Source organism: Streptopelia decaocto, assembly GCF_964273445.1.
Source record: "Streptopelia decaocto genome assembly, chromosome: 6".
In the NCBI taxonomy this organism is placed as follows: Eukaryota; Metazoa; Chordata; class Aves; order Columbiformes; family Columbidae; genus Streptopelia; species Streptopelia decaocto.
In genome coordinates this window covers 29,347,235-29,373,153 of record NC_138660.1, presented here as the reverse complement: position 1 = coordinate 29,373,153, position 25,919 = coordinate 29,347,235, and the positions used below count along the sequence as shown (strand labels likewise).

At 44.2% G+C, this 25,919-nt stretch overlaps 1 long non-coding RNA gene across 2 annotated transcripts in view; it reads right to left on the bottom strand.

Moving 5' to 3' along the window:
* Nucleotides 1-1,059: 1,059 nt before the first annotated feature.
* LOC309441471 overlaps nt 1,060-25,919 on the bottom strand; it is an 87,660-nt gene continuing 62,800 nt past the window's right edge. The window contains exons 1-3 of one of the 2 annotated variants that reach the window (XR_014184384.1): nt 9,453-9,522; nt 4,788-4,959; nt 1,060-1,242 (exon numbers count right to left, since the gene is read on the bottom strand). This is a non-coding gene — a long non-coding RNA (uncharacterized lncRNA). Of the gene's footprint in view, nt 1,243-4,787; nt 4,960-9,452; nt 9,523-25,919 lie in introns of those variants that run through there. The other variant, XR_014184383.1, reaches the window with a different exon arrangement.

Sequence of the window (25,919 nt, the reverse complement as noted above, 5' to 3'; positions counted from 1 at the left end):
CTCTTTTATGGAGAAAGAAGACAAGGAAAGATCAGTGGGAGAGAAAGAGCAGAGACAAGGAGGAGAACATGAGTCACAGCAGCATCTGTGGCAGCCACCACAGCTTCAATGGTTCACAGCTTCAAAAGACCAAACAAAACAGACACATTTTTGGGTGACAAATCCATCTGAGCTTTCAAGGGGGCTGATGCCCATGTTAGCTGGATGGCACAGCCACGTACAAGCTGCTGAATGCCCCAAGCTTGAGCGGACACACAGGCCCACGGGCTGTCCCTGTCCCTGCCGGGCACAGCCCCACCAGCAGGACATCTCCAGGAGCACAAAGAACAGAAACAGAGCTGGAAACACCCACAACTCCATCAGTGTAAGCACCATACCGCCCCTTCCTCTTAAACCTGCCACCCTGGATTCATGTGATCCCCTGGAAATAAAGATTAGTTAACGGATAGCATTTAAAGCTCTGCAAGCGATCCTACTGGGAGTAAAGGTATAGCAGGAAAGAGAGCACGTGTGCTTCCGCACTACTTCCATCTATGGCTCCTGCTGGCTCACCGAAACCCTTTAACACAGCTTCCCGGAGCAGGGAGAAACACGGTTCTTTTTAAAATGGAAACGTCACAATACTTCTGACTTGCAAAAAAAAACCCAACCAAAAACTACCATCAGATATGTTTGTGCAGCGAGCTCCTTCTTCCCTTTTTATAAAGCCACAAGAGATATAAAATATAGAACATCCAAGGACCACATGAAAAGGATGTCTGGATCTGTTAAAACATAAAGAAGGCTCTACCAGCCAAGGGCAAAAGTTTAGCAACAATAAAAGTGTCTTTAGGGTTTGGGTTTTTTTTAAATGCATAGAGAGAGGAAAAGAGTTTGTGGTCATGTTTTCCAGCTTTATGTATATTTGTCTATCATTTTAATATAAACAGGGTGTATTTATAAAGCCTAAAGAAATGGGAAACAGATTCACTGGTTTCTAAATGCCAAGAAGTCTCTTCAAGGATGATAAGCAATTAAAGAGGAAAGTCAATCAAACTTTTATGACACTTCTGACCAAGGGTTTTATTTTTATTGCACAAAATCCAATGTGACAACAACGGGTACGTACAGTAGCAGCACCCACCCGTCCTTCTGTTGTGACGGCCTTGCCAGCATTCCCAGTTAAATCCCACTTCTGAAGGGCAGACAATGCTTGATTTCACATTCCCTTTGGCAGAGGAGTTCTCAGCACTTCTGAATACACTAATACACACAAGAAAGCATATAGAAATGGGTACACACATACAATTTCCATACGCATCCCCAAATACTCTCTTAGAGCAATTCTCCACACAGCCCCTAAGGAAACGTGATCTGCTTTCTATAGCAAATGCTCGGGATTGTCCAGAAATCCTTCACTAGCCCTGAAAAAATTAAGCAGAAATGGAATAAAGTAGGAGAGCAGACAATGCAGCTGGTGCGTTATTTTGCACCAGTCCCAAATATTCTGCTTGCACAGTGGTACATACAATCTTTTCTTGACAAGGCAGAACTGGAGTTGTCAGGTTTTGACAGGCCATTTTGGTAGTGAAGAAGGTTTGGCTTTTCCTGGAGAGGGGGAAGGGGGAGAGGAATGAAGGTGCTAATTAAAGACATAGAGCCTATTATGTGCCTGTGGAAAGAGAGCTGGAAAGTCTCCTTAGTGGCTCTTTTGATAAAGGATATCCAAAAACGCAGACTAGAACACAATGCAGTGGAAGGGTCTGGATATTTTACACAAGAGAGATGCTTCGTACTCCAAAATGCACGGCTCCCATCTAAATACGCAATTATAGGAATCTGGAGTCCGATTCACCAAGAATGTTTTAGGAAATGTGAGTTTTGCATCATGAAGCAACTGCAACTTCTACATCAAGTAACCAGAAAAAGCTGGGTAGGGCCAAGGGAAAATGACTAGCAAGCTTTATAAGATAGGATATCTTTTTAAGATAATATGTATTTATTTTTTTAAAAACACAAATTCTTGTGATAGCTCAGTCACTGGTACTGACCTGCAGACCAGGGATGGCCCCACGGTATCACCCGTAGTTGTGACACAAACACAACCCCCCTGGATTTATCCTTTTTGAGCTTAGTCCTTGGGCTAGAAACCAGCTCAAGCCACAGAAGCCCCACTATATATTGTAGCACATGGGAACACAAGGCCTCCTGCCTTCACAGAAAAAAGGAGGTCTAAGCTTTCTAACCCTTTTTCAAAACCATTTTAAATGGGTCAGTTCTAACGTACGTGTAACAGCTCGGTTCAGTGTGCTCTTGTTTTTCTCCCACCTCCTTCAGCTCCCTGGCTCTTGAGAGCGACCTGCCGAACACAAAGCTCCGTTCCTTTCTCCTTCATCGCTTGGGATGAGCATCCTCGGGGGACTCAAGTGTTTACGTCTTGTTCCATTTGGCACAGACCCTCTGAGCTCTATTTTACCTGTCAGATGAAATTCACCCTGGTGTAAATCCAGAGTAAACCCCAAGCAACTCTAGCAAATCACCAAAATTACTCCAAAATTATACAACACATAGGATTTGACCCCGAAACTCCTTCAGACTACACCTGCAAGGAGCTTACACTTTGGTTTTATTCGTTACGCTTGGAAACATCTATGAATAATTCTTGGTCCACTAGAGCTGCTGTGGGAAGCAAATTCAAAAAGCGAATGAGCACAGCTTTGGCCAATACAGGCAATTTTTTCGTTCAGGTGCATGTAGCAGCCAGCTGACTGTACTGCCAATGCTCAAGTATTCGCTCCCCAGCGACTGCTCCGTTTTCTCTGCTAATAGAGTATAAATGTGTAACGTTTTCTACTCGGTCTGAGGTACCACGGCAATAGAGAGTCATTTTCTATGCTTGCTTCAAGTCACGTTTAGCAACAGGAGGAAGGTGGAAGGAAGCAGAGGAAAAGTCACTTATTTTGTGGGAGCCAAACCTGACATCACTCGCCATTCCTCGGTGACCCCGTCCCAGAAGGGGTTTGGTTGGAGTGGATTTAGCAAGGAAAATCAGATAGCGCTCAAAACCAGCCTGAAGCCCATGAATCAACACAGCAAGTGAGAAGAGTGAACCAGCTCAAGTCTAAACATGACCCAGGTTGGGTTTCTGCCCACGGATGAAGAACGCTGGAGAGGGAAAAACTGCAGGCTGCACTTTTCTAGATGTTTTTGTAAAACCCCGACAAGCACATGCCAGTGATGGAGTACACATGTTTGATTCCCACATCCTCGCAGAGGAGGAGAAGATTTCTCATGGTCCCTCCTGCCCTACATTTCTAGGATTTTAAAAACCACCGGCAAAAAGGTTCTGTTTCTGGGTGATACAGAGCCGGTGGTGAATTGCATCATCCAACACTCCGATTTCACTAATGAAAACCAGCACAACCAGCACTCAGATGGAGTCGGCTGAATCCTGAATTTCCTTGCTTTTCTGGGATTAGTCAGACCCATAACAGTCCTTTCAACATTTTTTTTTCTTTGTGGTTTAATTTTTTATATCATGCTTATCATCCAAGGAGCTCCCAGAAATAATAGCAAACATGCGTGCACAAGGGTCATACAACTGCTGAAATGTTAATGCAGTTTAACTCTCTCCGGATTCTGCAGCTCTCCTGACCCAAGGAGTTTGTTCTTCTGCAAACAACAACCGAGGAAGGTTTCTACAACTCTACTAATATGGAGCTTGTATATTTTTCATTAGCTGCAAAGATGCTAACACTTATTAAGAGGCCAGATCAAAACTCAGTCTAGCCACGCTTCTATCAATATGACGAAGGCACGAAGTTCCTTAAAAACTCCCCAGGTTTTACTCATACCCGTGCACATTAAATGAAAAAATGAACACTTGGCAATGGTTGTGCTGCTAAAATTAAGATCAGGCAGCCAGTGAGCCCAGGGTCGGGAAGGCCGAGGCCCATCGGATGGACACACAAGTGCCTAAGCCAGGCTCTCACTCCAATGCACTTTGGGGAAGGTTTGTGCTTTCCAGCAGCCTCAGAACAAGTGTTTGAGGCCAGTGACTCCCAGAGTCCCCTCGGCCACCCCCAAGGCTTTGTTTGTCATTTCTTATTTGCATCTTTCCTAAAAAAGGGAAACTGAAGAGTCACCTTCTGAAGCCCAACAGCACAAAGATCAGTTTTCCCTTCCTATCTGCACCCTGTGCATTTTCTGCTGATAGAAGTGAAATTATTTTGCTTTTCTGACAGCAGAAAACCAGAAAAATGAACCCCCAGCAGAAGCTCACCACATACATTTTTCCAAGTCAGAGCCATTTTTTTGAATTAAAAAATGTTGTGATGAAAAATTACAACCACTTTGCAGTGAAGTGGCTTTATAGCTTCTCTTAATCTAAGGGAGACACCCACATTGTTTAACCAGCTGTAGCATCCCCCGCAGAGCAGAGCTCCTTGCTGAGCAGTGAGGATATTTATAGCCTGCATTCCCAGAAGGGAAATCTCAAGGTGCTGCTAATTAGTTCTCCTAATGCACTGTTAATAAAAAGGGGTAACACAACTTATCTCATGAACAACAGGTTTGCTGCTGCTTGCAAGAGGAACGAGGATATCCCGTGAGCATTAGGAAATTAATTCCACAGCCAAAATGTGGATCTTCTCTCGGGGTTTCCCTTCAGGAGGAGGATCCGACCCCTGTGTTTGTGGGGAGCAGCAATGCCCACGTTCAGCTGGAGCTCATTATTTCCCTGCCCCACTTTGGACTTGACCCATTCATGGGTGTTTGCCCTGGGAACTATCACTGCAGTGAAATCCTACCTTCATTTCCAACAGCAGGTGACTCACGACAGTCCCACGGGGAGCAAAACTACATCCACTTCCCCTGAGAAACAAACAGCAAGCCACGGCCTCCACAAAACGCACAGAAAACATCATCTGATCATCACAACCTATCTGCTCAGGGATGCTGCACAGAGTAAGTGGTTACCTGCTGGAGAAACAGCGAATAGACAGCAAATAAGCTCTAATAGCTCAAATGCCATGACCTTCTAGGCAAAGGTGGGGGGGTGGACTGGAATCTCTTACTCTCCTGATCCATAAAGACAGGAGCCCTTGCAAATTTTCCAGTTCCTGAACTAGACTATTTTTAGTACCACAGAGTCCTGTTAAAACATCCACCACAAACCAGAGCTTTGCTTGCGCTTCTCTCAGCCCCTCCAGAATTAGGCCCCAGACCCCGCAAGTACTAGATACCGAACTCGTTCAAAGATGCGCTGCTCCTCATTCCCAAGGCGGCAGTCGTTATCCTGAGCTCAGCCTTTTACACCGCATACAAATTCACATGGGCGAGTGTCCTGGTTTTGTTAAAAACAAGTTTCTCTTTTAGTGAATTTGCCTGTCAGCTAAAGCTTCATATCAGCTGCATTTTCCTGGAGAACCAGATACATGTTTTGGTAAACAGAGCAATGGAATGCGAAGTTATTGATAAGCATGGATGGACATCTCGTGAGAGGGACGAGAAACAGGTGACCAAGAAACTGACCAACTGTGTATAACATCCCATTCACGTGAATACTTCATATGAAAGTGGGAGATCACGAGGATCTCGTCCCTTTTTCCCTTTTTCCTTAAGGCCAACATTCGGAGAGGACCTTGCGAGTCGCCCCTGCGAACTGAGGCCAGTGACAGACTGAATCCAGCTCCGATTGGCTGCAGAGTCCAGTCCAGGACTTCGGGTGCCGGCTCTGCAGTTGCTGGGACTTTCAAGATTGGTTTTGTATAGTTTGTATTATTTTCTCTATTCTTATTAGTAGCATTTATAAAACATCTTTAATTTTGTCCAACTGTCTTCTTTCTGTCCTTCTGTCCCTCCTGATCACCTGTCCTGAGTGGGAAGGGGGGAGAGGGAGGGACTGAGGGTGGAAGCAGGGGGGGAGAGGAGGTTAACAATACATCTGCCAGGGGTTTATTGTCACCCCGCAATCTAAACCCTCAACAGCGAGCACCTGGACAGGTACAGATCACAAGAGCCATGGAATACAGAGTAAAAATTTCAAAAGCAAGCCAGAAACTAGCTAAACTCATACATGCCTGTAAACGCTAGTGCTAAGAGTCATTAAAGCTGGGTTTGAAAAGCTTACTTGTGTCTACATCTACCTACAGCCTTGTCTGAGTTAACCAGCTGCCGATTCAGATTAAATCACTGCTTATTCTGTCTTCTCATGGACCGGGTGACTAAATGACAAGACAACATTGGCTTTTCTGAGAACAGTAGTTTCCATTTTCACAGGACTCATATGCAAAAAGCTCCAGGGCCACATTCTCGAAAGCTGCTTTCTGCAATCACTTACATAAGCAAAATTCTGCTTCAAAAGAGGTCAAGCAAAAGGTTTGCAGACATGGCTGAAGTGATTTTTCATCTAGACATCACTGAAATGTCCCTGCATATATTTCCTTAGTTTCTGTCCCATGTCAAGCAAATATCAATCATCTTGGTACTGGTTAACAAATGGGCACAGGGAACAATAACAACCGTACCCAGCTGAGGGTGTCAAAAATGAAGTGTACAGGATCTACCCTATTGGTTTAAAGTGCTATTTACTAATTGCAACCTGAAAACTTAAAGTCTTCTTCAATTCAAGTATTATTACTTACTAACTGCTTCCAAAATTAAATAACTCAAAAAAACCCCTGCGGAAACACAGCCTCATGCCACGAGGTCATAACAAAAACATCAACTGTGCTTGAAATATTCCGAGTTCACATGTCCAGGAAAGTTTATTCCATACAGAACCCAGTCTCTTCATCTCTGGTCCACTTCTGCCTGCTCTGTATTGTTGTGCCATCTGCCCTCTCCAACCTGAAACAGCCCTTGGAGTCTGCTGGAGCGTTCCCATTAGAAAAAACGGGCGTCAGAACTGGAGAACAGTCTTCATGAAGGAAAAATACTGCAGGGGAAATAAAACGGGATCCTTTTTTTAACAAATTACCATTGTGATGTCTCAGCGCAGTAGTTTTCGCCTGCCACGTATTTAGGGTGGAGAAAGGAAGTTACTTGTGCCACACAAAAGGATGCTTCTCTAGAACACGGTGAATAAAAATAATAATAATTTCCGATAAATTCAAGCCACATGCATGTTTGGCAGCTTTCCCATCATGCCGAGAATTTATCCAACGCCCCTTTTATTTATGATGAAACACAAGTGACATAACACTTTGTCATGGAAGAATGCTATAAATGATGCTTTTTAAATTACACAGTTGTTTTTGAAACGGCTCTCCAATAATTTATGTTTCTAGGCCTACACACACGCTACAGAAGTGGATATAAAGTGCAGCTGTGGTCAATGACCACATCGTTTCAGTCTGACGCTAGCTTGGCGTTCAGACTGGAAGAAGAAAGAGGAGCAGACGTTCCGACAAGTGCTTTTCCATCCTTCTCAGCTTTTGCGACGTTATTGAAGCACAGCCCTCCCAAAACTCTGATGTTCGCAGCCAGGCTACAAAGCAGGAAAACATCCCGGGAGCTGAATGTGAACACTAGCAAGTCTCCAGCATATTGAAGAACATACCCAGTGATACAACAGAATCTGCTGCTATTTGGGGTCCTTGGAGAATATCTGGGTTTGCAGTGCTATTAGCAGTAAGAATGAATTTATCCTCTCCTTTCTCCCAGTCGTCCTTTCCAATACAGCCATTGAGCTTTATTCTCTAAGTGCCAAGGCAACGAGTTGTCAAGTTCTTTGAGTTTGGGATACAAAAGTGTTAGGATGTGAAAATTCAGACATGTGGGAGCTTTAAGATACCGGCAACTCTCTGCTGACCTCAGCCAAGTCATTGCAATTAATACACTGGAGCAGCGCAACTAGAGAGGACTAACTAACATTTCTGATTTGAGCTACCAAACCACACAGTGCGAAGGAAATGAAAGATCAGGGCTGCTGCCAATTGCACCCGTATATCAGTTGCAAGGTAAAGATATTCAAGATGGGTAGCAACATAAACAGAAATTGATGTGTGACTTCAGAGAATGGTGTTGATAGGACCACTGAGAACTTACGTAGGCAAGGAACATACAAGGCAAAAATGATCAAAGAAGAAATAGGCTTGTCCAAACATGGTCAAATATGTGTTCTGCTCTTCGCTTTTGGTGGTATTTAACATGAGCATATTTTTCATTTTCTGGTTGTTGGTTGCTTTGTTAGTAGGTTGGTTGGGGTTTTTTTGTGGGTGACTTTTTTGTTTGTTTGGGGGGTTTTTGTGGGTGATTTTTTGGTTTGTTTGGGGTTTGGGTTTCGAGGGGGAGGGGGGAACCTTTTTTCCCCACCCCTTGCATTCTACTTCTCACATTTATAAACTTAATACCTCAGTTCCTCTTGAAATTGAAAGCCCTGCAGGGTCCCAAAAATCTCCACAGTTACAGGTGAAATTCAGTTATGATCAAGCATAGTTTGTTTGAGCATGAAGGATGAATCCTGTCTTGCTGAACAGAACATACAGCCCGTGAATGATGAACCTTTCTGCCTCTTCCCTCTGGTTTTCTTTCACCACTCAAGTTTGGTCCACTCTTCTCCTTAAGATTTCTGACTTCCAAATAAAATCCTTTGAGTTCAGATGACTAGGAGAGCCAAAAGGCATTGTTTTAGTTTTTGCTACATTTAAAACCAGTTTGTTTTCCTTGAACCAGTCTGTCAAAGTCTTTTTGCAGTTCAGGCGTTATGTGAGAAACAGATTTGCCATTAAAATGCACAGTCGTGCCATCTGTATAAAAATGTATAGCACAGTAATGACATAGCCTTGCAAAATCATTAATAAAAAGAAAAAAACAGGAATGACTGACACTACTCAACTCGGGGAGGGGGGAGGATAGAGGGGAGAGACATTGACACCCTTGACTGACAAAGGGGGGAAGAGACAGCCCTGTGAAGAGAAACAGATTGATGCTTCTCCCAGATTCTTTGTCTTCCTGACAGAGTATGGGCAGCAGCACAGGCCACCTACTTGCTGCGCACAGGAGCAGCACAGGAGGCCAAAAGCTTCGGTGAAGATAGGAGAAAGATTCCCATTTGCATTGATTTAGGGTATCCCGTTATCAGAAATCATGTTTTGCCAGCAGCTGGTCCTCTGCACCAGCCCCACAGTGGGTGTCTCTGGCCCCCCAGCCAGGCTGCTGCCACCTCCTGCTGCCCAGGGATCCTTCTGCTGTTTCAGCGCCACAATCTTGAACCTTCCCATGGCCCAGGCCGAGCCCCAATGGCGCTGACAGCCCCGCAGCTGCACTGTGTCCCATCTGCATCGCTACCTACGCGCCCTGACCTCTCCAGCGTCACCACAGCTCTCCGGTCCAGTGCTAGAGGTGACCTTCTCCTTCGGGTTCCCCCTTGTGGGGTCTGCACCATGAGCTGAGGGAAGGGAGCAGCAGGAATTCCTTGAGCGGCCCGGTAAGGGAGCGCTGGCTGCCGGCAGCCCCCACGTCACACCTACCAGACAGGATTTGGGTTCAGGGTTGATGTGTGTCAGTCCCACCTCACTCTGACAAGCCAGCAGGATACTGTGATTCACAGGGGAAGACGTGCGAGCCTTCCAAAAATATGCCCGGAAGGAAAGAACTGATGAGGGCATCTGAAAAAGATGCACATATGTTTTTTTTGATGGCTAAACAGCAACCAGTTCTCTAGACTTTTCCTCGGGTCACGCAGGTGAATGTTTTCCTTAGGCTGAAGCCTTCTAAAAATACCATGGAAAAGACTCGTTTTTGGCTATGTTGAGTTTAACAAGTGTCCCTTAAGCTCTGTTTACCCGTCATCTTGTCAACGTGGCATATGCATCTCTGGGCGATGGGCTCCGTGCTCCACCCTTGGCGTCTGGCTGAGCGCTGAGCGCCGCCAGCAGCCCACGGCCCCGGTCACAGCCCCGGCTTCTGCTCCATCTGACAACATGTGCCGAAAACGCAGCAGCATCAAAACAACAAAAGCCATAAGAACATCTTTACAAGGTATTTGCTAGCGTTCGCCCCAGGGACTTGACTATCATTTGAGAGAAAACATGGTAATTGTGGTGGAATTCTAGATTACAGTTTTACTCGGACTTCCTCAAGTTAACCTCTACCATTAGAGACCTAAATTTGGAGCGGTCCATTGTGCCACTTGGAGGGAAGCCACTAGTTCAGCACTAGTTGTATAAAAAGAACTTTTTTAATGATGATTCGTGTTTCATAAGCGTTGCACTATTTTTAGAAAGATGAGAAAGTAAAGTATGCCTCCTTTTAAATCTGGCTTTTACTGCACCCTGTAATTTATGGCGATATAATAAGTAATTTGAAAATAAAGATTTGAGACAACATTTTAGCATTAGTGTTTTTAAAACAAAACAAACATTCAAAATAAAACCTAAACCACAGCAATGAAATCTATCATTAAATGCCTACTTTCTGCTAAATTTGTAGTTATTGCAGCTTAAATCTCAAACATTTGTTGTGACCTCTCGCAAAGTAAAAATAATCATATTATTCATTGTGGTTCAAGACCAATATAGTGTATTATTTCATCCTAGCCATAAGCATTCATGGAATTATACAGCATATCTTTAAAAACTGTATTAATTGCTCTTTGTTGAGTTCAAGTGACTGCTGGTTTTCAGAAAGAAACGTGTGTCACCTCATCGTATTTGCTTTATTTGTGAAGACTAGCACTTTTTAGGCTCATTTATGCATAATACATCAGATGTGACCTGTTTAATCAACGCCAAAGTTCTTCTGAATTAGTATCTCTGTACGAGTTTATCAGACACAAAGGCTTTTGACTGTTCATGGAAACAGTCAGACTCCCTTTTTTCTCTTGTTCCCTGTGTAAAAGCCGCTGTCGCGCTGTGGCGCCAGGACTCGATGTCAGACTGCGGCGAATAACACATGCCAAGCTGTTCAACCAAGTCCAACTCAACATTAGAAACCTCCTCCAGGCCAAGAGGGAACTTTGGAGGCAGGGAAGTCTACCAATGTTCTTCTACCTAGGACTTCTGGAAAAGGTATCCTCTAGAGAAGAAATAGAAGAGAGTTTTGCATTAAAGTTTTCCTATGTATCAAGCTCCAGACTCAAACATCTAGTATTGCTCCCTTTGCTCTTTACACCCAACATTGACCTGTACTACGAACCACCCGAGTGCAGAACCAAATCACGCCTGCAGCCACGCATGAGCTCCGACTTTAACTTGCACATGTATCTCGAGGGGAAGAAGGTTTTTTCTTGTTAGAAAGACAAACGACATGATTTTGACAAGCCAGAGACAACCTGTCACATATTTAGAGGAGCAGCTAGAATCTGATCTACTGACCAGATCCAAACGCAGTAAGCAATCCCTCATTTTAGCCAGCAAACCAGAAATGGTTATCTAGATATCAAGGGCTTACAACCAAGTCCTACACAAGCAGAAGGTCACTTCAGGCTCAGAATTAACACTTAGCCATTTGAAATTTTTGCTCTTGTTTTCAACCGTTATGCAAGTGACTTCTGTAAATAATAAGCTGAAAGTTCATAACTAATCTTTAGTATGGCTTCTGTGCCTTACAATACCATATTCATATCCATTTCTAATATTTTGTTTAAATTTTAAATACCTTTTTAACTTTGATATCACTGACGCTACCTCTGGGTAGTTTTATCTCAGTGAATTTTTTTTTTCATTATATTAATTTAAATTTGTGAGGATGGTATAAAAAGAGAAGGAGAAAAAGTCCTTTTTCATGGTAAGTGACAACTCCAAGCAAGATTAAACACAAAGGCTGTTGTCTGCTCACTTGGATAGAGAATTCTGAGCACAGCATCTGTCCTCCCTCTTCCAGCCATGTCAGCATTTACGGACCATTCAAGGCTTGGGAGCAGGAGGTGAAAAGTCTCTGTTCCAAATAGCTCTTTTTCATCCTACCTCCTTGAAATTTGTGGAACTCTCTTTGTATTTATAGCTGTTTTTTTCCTTTCTCTAAATATAGCCTTCGAGAGGAAAAAAAAGCTTGTGCACAAAATGGTGATGAACTCACCAAAATGTGGGTTTTGTGGGGAAAAAAAAAGTTTCCTTTCAGAAATCAAAAATGCTATTTAAACTGTCATTGTAGTAGGACTTGTTAAACTGGGGGAAGATACAGAAAATTCTCAAACATATTGATATAATTTTAAAAAAATAGGGTGAACAGATAGGGAACTGATTCATTTTAAACTTGCACAGAAAAAACAACTTCAAAGACATTGTAGATGTTTGTGAAAATAGATTTTCATTTACTATCAGCTCTAGAGAAAAAAAATACTTATTCTCTTTTGAGTCACACCATCTACTAAGCCACAACATATTAGACACAAAGAAACGGTAAAATACATTCATAAACATAAGTGCCAATATGTATGTGTCTGAATAAAGCCAGTAATTTAAGACTCTTAAGTGGAACTGTTCCTCAAAGAATGTTATTAAAAACTGTTGCGAGGAAAATAATGTTAGTAAACACCTTTATGAAGAAATAATTGTGTGGAAGGCACCGTCACACAAGAACACGGACCTACAGCCAAGGACAATTGCTCTACTATGTTTAAATCGTTTATGAAACATGAGGTGTCAGTTTTATGTGGTTTGGCTGAGATGGGTGTGGATTTTTTTTTTTTATTATTCCTACAAGGCTAATGGATTATAATATATTTTGCCAGAGACTGCATTCCACAGGATATATTTTATAAAGAGGATGGACGATGTATTCAAGGCTTGCTTTCACCATGAATCAATGAATCAACAGTCATCTCCCTATTGTGTAAGATACTATTGCTTGGTTGTATTTAAGCTTATTTTCTCAGAGCATTGAGAAGTTATGGGTGGAGAAGCTGTGCTAGCCGAGAAATCCGTTTGTGATGATTCACAAACACAGACATCAGTAGCCCAAAACCTCACCATGACACCAACAATTCACAGGTACTTGGCTGGGAGCCTGCAGTGCAATTCAAATCATCTCCCGCTCACCAAACAGCGCAGAACTGGAGTGTTTTCAATGCACAGCGTAGTTTGAAGGATAAAGGCTTTTTCTGCTTCTGCAGGTCAAATTCAGCCTGGACATACAAGCCCTTCAATTAACACACTTGGTGGCTACATCACGCTGCACTTGCCCTGGATGAGCAGGGAGACGCAAAGAGAGGCCTTGGTGCTCATCTGAAATGCCTTGTGCTGGGCTTATCAATGGAATAAATGCCCAGGGGTGGATGTCAGAGGATGGACCAGACTGTTCAGTGGTTCCCAGGGTGTGGGGCAACGGGCACAGACTGAAACACAAGAGGTTCCTTCTCAATACGAGGAGATACTTCACTTGGAGGTGCCAGAGCCTGGCCCAGGCTGCCCAGAGCAGGTGTGGAGTCTCCTTCTCTGAGACGTTCAAACCCGCCGGGACCAACCTGTGTGATCTGCTCTGTGACCCTGTGTGAGCAGGTGGGTTGGACTGGGGGATCTCCAGAGGTCCCTTCAACCCCAACCATCCTGTGATTCCATGGGCTGGGTTCTGTGCCACACTGCTGAACCATCCACAATGCCAGGCTGCCAGCCCTACCACCACCTGCACAGGCACCTGCACAGGGACTGCAGCCCCCGTGCTACCTGCTTTTGCTCTGACCTGTACCAACAGGACTCACCCTGGAAACCCAGCAGCCTGCAGGTGAGGTAGCAACATCCAGGAGAAAAAGCGCTGTTGAGCTTTCACCCAAACCCGATCTGTGCCTCTCTGAGCAGATCATCACAACTGACTTGTTTCCGCAAGTGAATTTGGTATCTGTATGGCCTGTGACCGTGCAACTCCATTCACTCGGCAGCTCCCAGTTACACAGGGGTAGGAATTGTGGTGGCAGCACTGGGAGGCACAGGGACACGTTTCCCAGTTCAGCCTCGCCGCTGAAGGACACACCAACCACCTGTTTCCTGCTCCTCTGCTTCCAGTGGGCTCTGGGACCGCTTCAACTACACACATGCAGGTAAAATATTGCAGCAGACTCATCTGGGCACATTCGCTGCAAGCTTCTTGGCTCTCCCTGTCTCAGCACCAGTTTGCTCAAAGGGAGCAGGGGCAGGAAGGGCAGGTTGTGTGATCTCTATTCTGGTGACAGAGGATGCGGAAAACATTCATGTAAGTGAATGCTAACAAGCCCAGACTGCCTGCAAAAGGGACCGTGTGATGGCAGCAGGGTGCCAGCAATCAGACTCCTCCCTACAGGAGGCCAGACCGGTTTTTGGGGGTAGGAACACACCAGCCTTTGGAAAGGCAGAGTCCAGGGAGCACCCCGGGCTGTGGGACAACCCCACCTCCCTACCAGCAACACAAAGTGCTCCATACCTGGACTGGCTTTTAACACTGTAAATCGCCTTTCTCTCTTGGAGTAATTTCAGTGCTACTGTATAGCGCAGAGGGAGGGGGGAAAAAAAGAATAAGACAAACAACACTTTTCCACTAAACAGGCTTTCGTACCACCTACAACCCAGGATTAAACTTCAGAGGCAGTTCCACAAAGAAAAGGATTTCTGTAAAGAAATCAATCAATCATTTGTCAAGTGTGGGTTCAGCACCTCTGAAAACCAGGGTGTTTCTCAGGTACACGCAGATACAAGATCTTTATTTAAACCATCCCCAACCTGTTTTGCTCAAGTTGCAGAAAGCTGTGACCTACATGCCTTAGAAGAGCTTGGATTTCAACAGCAGCCTCTCCAAGGCTCAGACTAAACCTCCTCAGCACCGCCAGCTCATCTTGCCTTTCCAAGTCTGGGTGAAAAGGGAAATCCCACTGTCCTTGCACAAGGCAGCGGCTCCTGCGGCAGCAGCGGCACCAGGGATGACAGGGGTGATGTTACATGCAGCCACCTGATGGCTCTGACCTGCAAGTTACAGCTTTTGGGAAACTGAACAAGAAAAGGGCCTTTGACATAATGCCCCCGTTATACAGTTTCATTAACCACCTCCTTTTTTACGTACTTTCAAGCCCTTTGTTATAATTAACTGTTTATAAAATAAAGTGATCCGTAAAGTAACGCTGGTTCAAGTTATTTATAAACTTTTAGAACTCCACTGGTTTATAGGTGTGGTCAGAGATCCTGAACAGTCAGAGCCCACTTTCATCTGTATTTTGTAAGTTTTTTATTGTATGTACACAAGCAGAGTAGGCGGGACCAACCCATCAAGCCCTGCAGTCCACTGTGGGTAACCAAAGATAATATCACCTTACCCGGAATAACTTCAGTCCTTTTCCATAAAGACATTCAGACTCTTAAATGCTTAATGATACACCAAGGGAAATAATTTTATGGTTCGGACCAAAGGATCAAATCAAAGCGTTTCACCAAATTGAATGTATGTTCTTTAGAAGTCTCTGCCACACCAGATAGTCTCAAAGCGGGGAAGGGTTATAAAGCGAGGCTGACACGAGTGCCATTGTAGGCGCTTCCTTGTAAAGCCCAGCTCCAGCTCAGGGGTGGCGCAGGGTCAGGCCAGGCCTTGTGGTTCAGCGGCTCAGCAGATGCCAATGTGCTCTGCTCCATCCCTGCGCACACAAACAGTGTTTGGAGGCTCGGAATGTGCTGCTCTTTGCTCGTGGCTGCAGGCAGAGGCAGCACTGGAGGGCTGTGATTTACCACCTTCATATTTATTTACCTTTGTGTCTCAAGAAGAGTGGCAATTTGCCAGATTTGGAAGTGCTTAATCTGATCTGATGGGCACATTAATTAGTGCAGGTCACAGCACTAGTTGCCTCCCAGGAACATTACCTTTTTTATTCTTTTTTTTTGTCAAGGTAAAGCAGGAGGAGGTCAATGCCGACAGCATGTTTTACATTTTACTGGTTTAAGTCTTCACGGTTTCATTTCACTTCCTCTCAGTAAATGAACTTTACTTTTATTTCTGCCATGATAATATACTCCAAATAAAATGGTGCAGCCACACACGAAAGCTGGAATGCAGAAAGAAAAATAAAATCTTGCTTATCCTCACCTTCCACACTGTCCATAATAATCTTCTTCTCCCCCTGCCAAGGTTATTGCTCCTATAGTATGATTCTCTTGGTATCTTTCCATTTTTAAATAAAGGTGTCTTGGAGTACAGAGCATTTTCATACATATATATGTATACATATGCACACATTTATATATGTATATATATATATACAGGCTTCTATATATATGTATAAATAAATATATACATACAGGGAGAGAGAGAGGCAGACACTGTATTTGGCTAGCCATTACACCAGACCCAGCAATTATAAACTCGGCTGGATTATTCTTAATTTTCACTGGCCTGACCAAAATTTGAATGTGGCCAATTACATAGAGCCTGACAAACCAGAGAACATTGAGATTAATTTTTTTATGGCTACAGAATCATTTGCGCTCCGTAACCTTGGGAGTGACACGCTGTCCCTGCCGGTAAGCAGGGACAGACATTGCTGTCCTGCCACCTACTCAATAAAACAAGCAAGACAATGTGTTTTCACATTTCCCTATTTGCTCTGACTCATTTTATTAAGTAAGTTGAAGATGATAGTTTTTACACACATTTATGGCCATGTTTCCAATACACGTGGCACCCTATAAAACCTCCCACCGCTGCACCCTGCCCAGGGCCGCGCTCCAGCTCCTCCTGCATCCTGCCACACACTGGGGCAAATTCTCTTCCTTCCATGTTATTTAAGAAAAAACGCCTTATTGTGATTATATAAAGTGGGAAAAGTGGAAAGGGAGAACCCCTGCCTTTTGTTTGAACACAGATTTGTCTTTAATTATCTCCACGGGTCCCACTGCAGTGGGACAGGTGGCTACAAGATGCCAACTTTGCTCCAGCAGCATCCCTCACGTGGGTTCAGTTTCCCACTGCTACAGCAGATGGCACGGTTTATTCCAGGGCCACCTCCCCTTTTTGCAGCGGCAATTTATAACCACAAAATGTGCACCTGTGATTTTAAACCTGCGTTTGAACTGCGGGCAAAAGTCAAGTGTCCTCTGTCATTGTGTGCAGCCAAGGCACAGAACAGGCAGCTGCATCCGCATCATTTTCTCAACAGAAGGAAAAAATAAATATTGCAGGTAGAGCTGACAAGATGCACCCTGCCCTGTACAAAGGAAAGCAAGTTCTCCGCTGTTTTCAGTGACAGTGAAGATTTTAGATCTCTGGTTAGGAGGGAAACCTTCCAAGCAGGGATGTAAGGCCAGGCTGCTGGAATGCTCCAGCAACAGTGAGGAGAGATTGAAGATGCTGCCTTTAATCAAAAGGGAGTGTTTAGGCTGCAGTTTAATGACGACAATGTGAATGTCAACATTGTTAACAGTTTCACTGCTGATCTGATTAGCAGGAAAACCCAGCTCGTCCAGGCTTGTGGGTAATCTGAGTACTTTCCCACCCCTTCACACCCACTCCATCCAACTTAAAAGAACTGCTAACTTTTATATAAGCCAGATATTTCACAGGCTCAGTCCTTCCCCTGGAATGGCAGCAGCTGTTATGTATTTCTTTTCAAATTAAAAAAAAAATAGCTTAAGCAGTCACATCCATATTAAGTTTTTCTGGGCAGGGCCCATCTTTATGTTCTGTGCTTGTACAGTATCTAATTCAATCTGGATAATAATAATAAGTAACAACTGTTTAAAAGATCGCTGTAGAATGAACTGACACCATGGTCTACTTGAGATGAGCCTAAAACCAGTCCCAAACACTGGTTTCTGACCCCTGTCTGAGCACGTCCCGTAGCTCCTCATCACTATTATGGCTCTGACTCCACGTAGCGTTTTCTCACGTGAGTTTTTACCTCGAGAATAACTCAATTCCCAGCACAAGCCGCGCTCCCAGAGCAGGCTCCAGCCTACAGGAGGCAGCTCCTCACCCGGACAAGCCGCCTGGTTTGAAGTTCCCTCTCTCCACAAATACATCCCTACAGTAACTACAGCAACTCATTTCATCAACTGTTGGGGTTCTCTTGCTAAGCTGCAGAGGGCAAATGCTGCATCTCACAAGGAGATCACCGATCCAGAGTTTCCGAAGCTGTTTCTTTCACGGCAGATGTGATGGTTTAGTGGAAAAATGCACAAGGAACAAAACCCCTTCCCACCTTCACACTGACACCTGAGAGTCCGATGTACCCAGGGAGCTGGTACCGTGCTAAACTCAACTGCCAGGATAAGCTGGACTTGCCCTTCAGCAACTACTAAGTTTTTGCAGCCCACATCAAATCTGAGCAGTGGTTTTATTTTGACCACCATTAAATAAGGCAAGAACAGCCCTTCTGACTGATGGCTTGCACGGGGCAAACCATTTTCCTGCTTCGGGGTCCATGGCTTTGGTTTGTATTGTTCTATGATAGCAATTCCCACTGACACTAGTGCAAATCATGCCCGAAAACTGAATAATTAATCCCCAGAGGAAGTATTTTTAAAGCTACATTTTATTTTTGAGACAATTCCTTGGTGCAAGAAAAATCGCTGATGCCTGATCAACAAGCAAAGTGCACTAAATGCATCAAGATGTCATACTCACATATAGATGTATGTATGCTAAATAAATTGAAAATGAAGTATGAAAGCACATCAGTACTTTACAGATAAAACCTTACGAGGATGTTACGAACTGCCATCTAGAAAGTATTACAGAATCACAGAATCGACTGGGTTGGAAAAGACCTCAGAGATCATCATGTCCAGCCCTTGGTCCAACTCCAGTCCGTTTACTAGATCATGGCACTAGGTGCCATGGCCAATCTCAGTTTACAAACCTCCAGGGCCGGTGAGTCCAGCACCTCCCTGGGCAGCCATTCCAATGCCTGACCACTCTCTCTGCACAGAATTGCTTTCTCATCTCCAGCCTCAGTTTCCCCTGGCAGAGTTGAAGCCCATGCCCCCTTGTCCTATTGCTAACTGCAATATTGTAGAGATTGGCAACTACAGCCACATATCCCATCATCTGGAGCTCTCGAACATCTCCACCTGCTGTGGGTCACAAACCACCCTGCGACAAATTGAAAATCATGTATTTTGCTCAGTTTAAATACACTGAATAGACATCAAATGGCATGAGTGTTTCTGGTGACCTAGACCAGATTAAAACCAGCGTCTCAGAAACAAGTTGATCCCTGCCACTTCACTAACCTCCAGAAGCATCAATCCTTCCTTAAAAAGAAATCACAAACTGAGGAATTTAAATGACATAACAGCGAGAAAGCACAGAAATTCAGACATCAGATGGAACAAATCCACACAGACTCTCAGGCTTTTCCAAATAGCTCTGCAAAGAAAATTAACTTTTGTCTAGGGTATGTGAGTGATGAAGTCAAGCAGCCACTTGCTGTTCTGCCCCAGGTGACAGCAACGTTCAGCCAGCTGGACAGATCCACCCGGGGACGAGAGTGAGCTGCCTCCCTACCTGCCATCTTCAGAGGACTAGGGAGAAAATCCACTCACGGAGGTACAGTGCATCGTAATGAAGATCAAGGACATCCTGATGACAGCCACAAAGTGATACTGAACATCTGGTAATGCTAGAGAAGGTACTTCAAAGAATGAGGACAGCTGGACTTCACATAAAACAACATCGCTGAGTGCTTACGCGGGAGGTGGCAGGTGGGGCATGAGGGATCCTGATGGCTGGATCATGATGGGTCCATCCTGCAGTGGAGAAGGTGACACAGCGGGGACAGTGGGGACAGTGGCACCAGCCCTGCAAACCCCACTGCACCCACTTCCACTTTCTGTGGTGTCAACTTGGTCTCCTCCCCTCCTTATTCCTTAAAAATCATACGGCCTGAGGACCAGCTGAATTTCTGTATTTGACATCGCACGTAGCTGGAAACTGGAATTCACACCTTCCTCTACTCTCAAGCCTCAGAAAAACTTGGATTTTCTTACAGATTAAAAACTATTTTCATTGTAGCTTAGCACTAACGAAATCATTCATAAGTATATTGCTAAATCCCTTTCTTTCAGAAATATAGGGGGAAAAAACCCAAAAACCCTAAGGCAGACCAGACCTCTACGTTTACATTTCATGAAAAATTTGATCTGATTTTGGAATTTGGCTTTGTTGTCAGTCAGAAATAAAATAAAACAATAAAAACCACTTCTGTGTCTAACATTGCTGTTGATGATGTTTTCAAAATATTTTGTCTCAAAAGCGGCAAAACAAATACCAAATTTTCAGCGTTTCCTGTAAAATAAATTGAAACTCTATGTGCTTTTATGAGCCAAACCTTATTGAGGAGAAACAGGTAGAGGGAAGGAGTTGTGAGATGAAAGGACAATATAAGGAATAGTATGAAATATTGGAAATTGGAGAAATTGCTCAGAATTAAACCCCTGTTTGTACCTGGGCTTCGAGCCCAGCCGTCCTCCCTAACACAGCACCGCAGCAAGGGGAACACTGGACAAACACGTTCTCCAATTGCTCTGTTGCCGCTCATCCCACTGCTGTTGCTGCCAGCTCTGGGGCTGTTATTCAGGCTCAAAATGCTGTTTGCTCTAAAGCAAACAACAAAAAAACCCCTAACTGATTCTTATTCCAGAGAAGATACAGTGTTTTATTTAAGCCATTTTTGGACAGCTGTAAGATCTTTTGTATGTGGCAGTTCTCTACTCAAATACAAAAATTGAAGCGGATGCTGTAAGACGAGGAAAGAAGGAAAAAGAATTGCATTGCATTTACTGAAAGTAAGTCTTTGATAAGAAGCCCTGAGCACGTTTAAAGCAGGATGGAGTCGGATGCGAATCAACTGGCAGAGTTTATCCAGAAGAGGGGACCCCCTGGCCCCCGTGTGTTCCTCGGGAAGCCGCCTGTCACCCACGGAGAGCTCCAGGGATGCGCCACAAACCGCGGCGCGGAGCCTTTTGTCTGGCTGCTCTCTCTCCTTCAGAGCAACCGTGGCTGCTGCCTCCACATTCCGGCTCAGAAAGTGATTATAACTTCCTCTGGAAACTTAACTCCCTGACTTTCTGATTTTTAACACCCAAATGGAACACAATTTCATATTATAAGGAGTAGTGGAGATTAAATAAGGCAGAATTCATTAATGTGCCAAAAATATGTGCCAATGTGTCTCCAACTAGTTAAAAGACAAATACACAGATTGATTTTTTTTTTCCTCCCAGTACATCCCACATTGCCTATTTCCTAAAACCTTCTGTCAAATGCATAATCGACTGCTATGGCTTCAAAAATAGCACATTTTTATAATCATTCATCTCGATATTTGGGAGCGGATGTTGCGCTGTCTGTCATGCCCCTGCGAGATGGGGATACAGAGAGGGGCTGGGCAGGCACGGTGGGACCGAACCCTGCGGGTGGGAAAGCTGGGGGGACATGGCAAAAAGGACAATGCTGGCTGCAGGGGGGCATTGCAGCCACCGGCTCCACACTCCTTGGCAGATGGGGAACCAACTCACACACATCTTTCCAGGTCTATGTACCTACAAGCAGCTCCCCAGAAGCCCTGGAGGCCGGCAGGGCAGATATGAGTACAAAGGAAAAGCATCCCACGCAGAATGATTTCTTTCCCAGAGGAAAAACCAAGCAGAATCGACCTTCCTTGATTGCTGCCAACAGAGCATACTAACTTTCCTGCAGAATATTTTAACACACTAGTTCACAAACACAGTCAGGTTGTCAAGGTTTCTCTGAGCAGACAATCAGTACAGTACTAACTCCTATATAACCAGTAAAGCACCCCCATCTCCAAGTCAAAAACAGCTTCCCATTTAGCACAGAAAAAAACCCAACCCACACTAGCCCATTTTACTTGTGAATTCAGCAAAACAGAAACTCCCCCTGCACGAGGGCGGCCACGCAAAGGCAGATCTAGAACAGGATCTCCCAGGGCTGTTTTCACAGCATTTGACCCAGCTTAGGCTCGTCTTCCCTGGGTACCCCAGCTTCCCAAAGCTGCTGCCGCGGGTCCTGCTCAGCTCCCAGACCCAGATCATCTCTGGGGTGCCCAGCCCAAGGGGTGGTGCCCTCCTCTCGCTGCCAAGAGCCCCGATGCCAGCTCTCTGGAGCAGATGTGCTTCTGGACTGCGTGGTTTTATGCAAAACTAGCAAAGCTGTGTTTAACAACCACCTGCAGATCAGAAGGGCCAGAAACGCACAGAGAGAACGCAGCAGAAGGTGAGCAGGGAACTCCTCCTGTTACAGTAGCTAGCAACTAGCTGTGATTTTTTTTCTTTTCTTCTTTAGTGCTGTAAGAATTACTGTAGATTTTATGCTGCCCACCTCAGGGGAGCTGCTTATTGTATCTCATTTCCATTTTTACATTGAAAATGTGGATTGTAAAATTTACTACATTATACGTGGGGTTTAAACTCACAGCCATTAGACTCTTACAGCTCTACTAATGCCACTTTTATAGGTGTTGGCTACAATCCTAGTTTACCATTTCATCAAAGAAATAGATGCAGTTTCCAGTAGTGACCAAGATTTGTGATTTAAATAAATGGGGCTTGGGGTGTCTCCCAACAAGTTTTCTTCTCAAAAAAGAGTAACAGTTAACAGAAAGAGACCTTTCCAAAAATGATTGATAGGAACAACACTGCTAAAGTGTAAATTATAAGGTGGTGGGAAGAAGTAGAACAAAACGGTTCTCACAACTAAGCAGCGTCAAAGAAACACTTGGCTGGAAACAAAAGCTGAAGGTCGGTAAGAAGAGCGTACGATTTCTTGAGTTTGGCTTACTAACACTGAGACCAACTTCATATCAAAATACAGACTGAGCTTCTGCAGCCACCACACACGGCACGAGCCTTTTGGCTCCCCTCTGAGCTGGACCTTGAAGCACCTTACCTTGCCTGTGGGCAAAAATGAAGGATAACACTACGCAGAGATAGGAAGGAGTGATAAAAATGAATAAGTCATCGTTTCCACCGCTGCTACTTTCTCTGGAGCTGCACCAGTGCTAGAAACAAAGATGAAAAACCGTCCAAGTTTTAAACAAAAGGCTGAGAAGCAACCAGGGCCAGCAGTCCAGGGGCAGCTGCCAGCAGAGGAAACTGCCTGGCCCGGAGCTGAGAGCTCTGACCTTACGTGTCTGCGCTCCAAAGCGGCTGCAAAGAAAACGTTTCATGACAGACACCAAAAGTGCCGCGATTACACTCGAGACTTCAGGACACTGACGGATTCGTATTAGAAAAGTTAATAAATGGTGGTTTTAGTATCTACCTTTTCTCTGAAAAGGGGAGAGAGAAAGTAAAGCAGCAAAGGATAGGAAGGTTTTTCTTTCAAAGTTGAATAGCAGTGAAGCATCTCAACATTTTAACCTAAAGAAATTCCTGCTCTTCGCTCCCTCCTGCCTTGGGCAAAAAATATTTTCTCGGGATATTGTTGAAGTTTACAAGAAAATGACAGAAAGGTGCTAACATATTGATTCTCAGGCTGATCTTGTCAGAGACCGCTGGTGGGATGTTCAGGTGTTCCCAGCCTTCCTTCCTAACCAGCATCTGCTGTGTCCCCAAACCACTATACTTTGTCCACCTCTGTGTAGCTGTTGGGGTTTGGTTTGTTTTGTTTTGTTTGTAGGTTGTTTGGGGTTTGTTTTCCCAAGTGTCCTAGCTCTTTGAGGCAGGAAAACAAGGCCCTAATGTCAAACTGTCAAACGCTCATTTGTGAGCTCTGCTGCCTCCCCTGAGTTAGCTGCTAAGAGGTCACGGTGAAGGTGCTGGAAGGTGTGTTTAAGGCTAATGGCACAGGAACACCTCTCACCTCTCTGCAGCTGGCAGAACTTCCCTTGTGCGAGGCCCGAGAAGGGCGCCCCTGACACAGGGGAACTCCTTCTGTTTGTTGCTTGACTATTACACAGCCGTCTTTGCCAAAGAGTTAAAAGAAACAACCCTTGATCCATGGGATGCTGCGTGATGGTGCCAGCCCTTACCTGGCAGAGTGCAAGAGCAGGGACACGCCGCTGACGGCTTCTGCCAGCGCGCTTTAATGCTTCCTGTGCTGGCTGAGCTGCAGAAACGGGGTTCAGCCTTTATAGAGATAAAGAAGAATTCACCAATGGTAAATGATGAAACTGTACCAGTGTTATCCATGTGTATGACAAGTCATAAGCAGGTTGGAGGATTTCTGAATTTTCAGATTTTGAGTAGCTGTTAAAACCTTACAATCCTTACCAAAACCAAAACGAACCTGTAAAGAAAGCGGAAATTGATTACTAATTGTAGATGTTTTCTTAATTCAATCTAAGCTCCTTCAGCAATTCATAATCTTATGGAAAGACAAATTATCTGTACGCATATTTACACACAGACACGTGCGTGCAGACATGTACACACGACTATGAAGAACACCAACCCGAGGGACGCTGGGGGTCCTCTGTAACCAAACAGCCTAGGAACGCCCCAAAATTATAGCTGACAATTTCCTAACTCAATAAAGACTGAATCCAGCATGGGGGAATTCTACACCAGACCTCATTTTGACAGATAAAGAAGAACTGAGCGCAGAACTAAAAATCAGGCGTAGCTTACATACAAGTGATTGTGACTTGATTACATTTGTATGCAAACAGAAAATAGCCCAGACGAGTAAGTTATACACATGGTGGTTTTAAAAGACTCAGTTTTACAAAGCTGAAAACAATTATGGACTGAATCAGTTAGAAAAAAGAATTTAAATAGAAAAACATGAATGATAAGTGGGAGCTAGTTAAGAATATATTACTAGATGCCCAAAAGCCACAATGAAGAAAAAAAAGGCCACATTGGTTGGGAACACAACCTGGCCCAGGGGAACTCAGAGCAACGAGAATCAATGAAACACACGCAACGTGCCAAAAGAGAAGTGTAAGGGAACAAAAAAGCAGACAGTAATAAATATAAATCAAAAACTAGGAACTGCAGAAGATTGAGAAATACACAAAAGAAATTATGAGGAGCATGAGGACAATAAAGAGTTCTGGGTGTATTGCAAACAAACACATTAAACATCAGTGTCTGGAAACAGTAGGCAGACTTCTCAATATTAACAAAGAAAACACTTCATTGACAAATACGTATTGGAATTCTATACTGAGGGGGTGAAGATCAAGCAGCTTTTTTTAGATCAAGTTAATCTCAAAAATTCTCACCCATGAATTTAAAAGTAAAGATTGTGGCTCTCTAAATAAATAGAGCTGATTTTCAATAACTTTTTTTGGATATTGGGACAGAACCAGGTCAATGAAACCAAACTAATGTTGAGACAATGCTATGGGAAAAGAAATGGAATGCCTTACAACACATAGAACCACGCCAGGTAGAACAGTGGAAGAGAAGATACAGGATTCAATCAATTAAAAATTAAAGGAAGGTAATATAACTAATACTGAGCTCAGCAAAGGTTTATGGAAAACAGAGCTCCTCAAACTAATTTGACATATTTTCTCTAAATAAAATTACTGTTGCCAATAAATGTAATAGTACTGAGGTAATAGATACATGTTTCTACAAAGGCAGTGGACTGCATGACATTTTGATGAAGATGCTAGCACAAGACACAAAGAGTCAGCTTGGCACATTATTAATGCTTTAAGGTCGGTGAGCTGACACATCACAATAGATGGCAAGGAAGATCTCGCCGAGCAGATGTGTCCCTGGTAGTGTCCCGGTGTTCAGCCCTGTGCTCTGCTTTTCAGTGACCTGGGAGAAAACCCATCGGTAGTGATGAAGGCGTTGATGTTACAAGTGAAAGAGTGGTACATCGTAGCAAGCATGTCTTCATACTGAAATACAGCAGCGAGCATACCAAGAGGTCAGCAGGGATGTGATAGCTCACGTGAGATTATAGCATGTATCTACAGAGTGAAGTACCCCATGCACATATTGTAGAATTACAGAATGGTTTGGGTTGAAGAGACCTCCCCAGCTCCCCCAGTGCCCCCCCTGCCGTGACCAGGGACATCTTCACCAGCTCAGGTTGCTCAGAGCCCCGTCCAGCCTGGCCTGGGA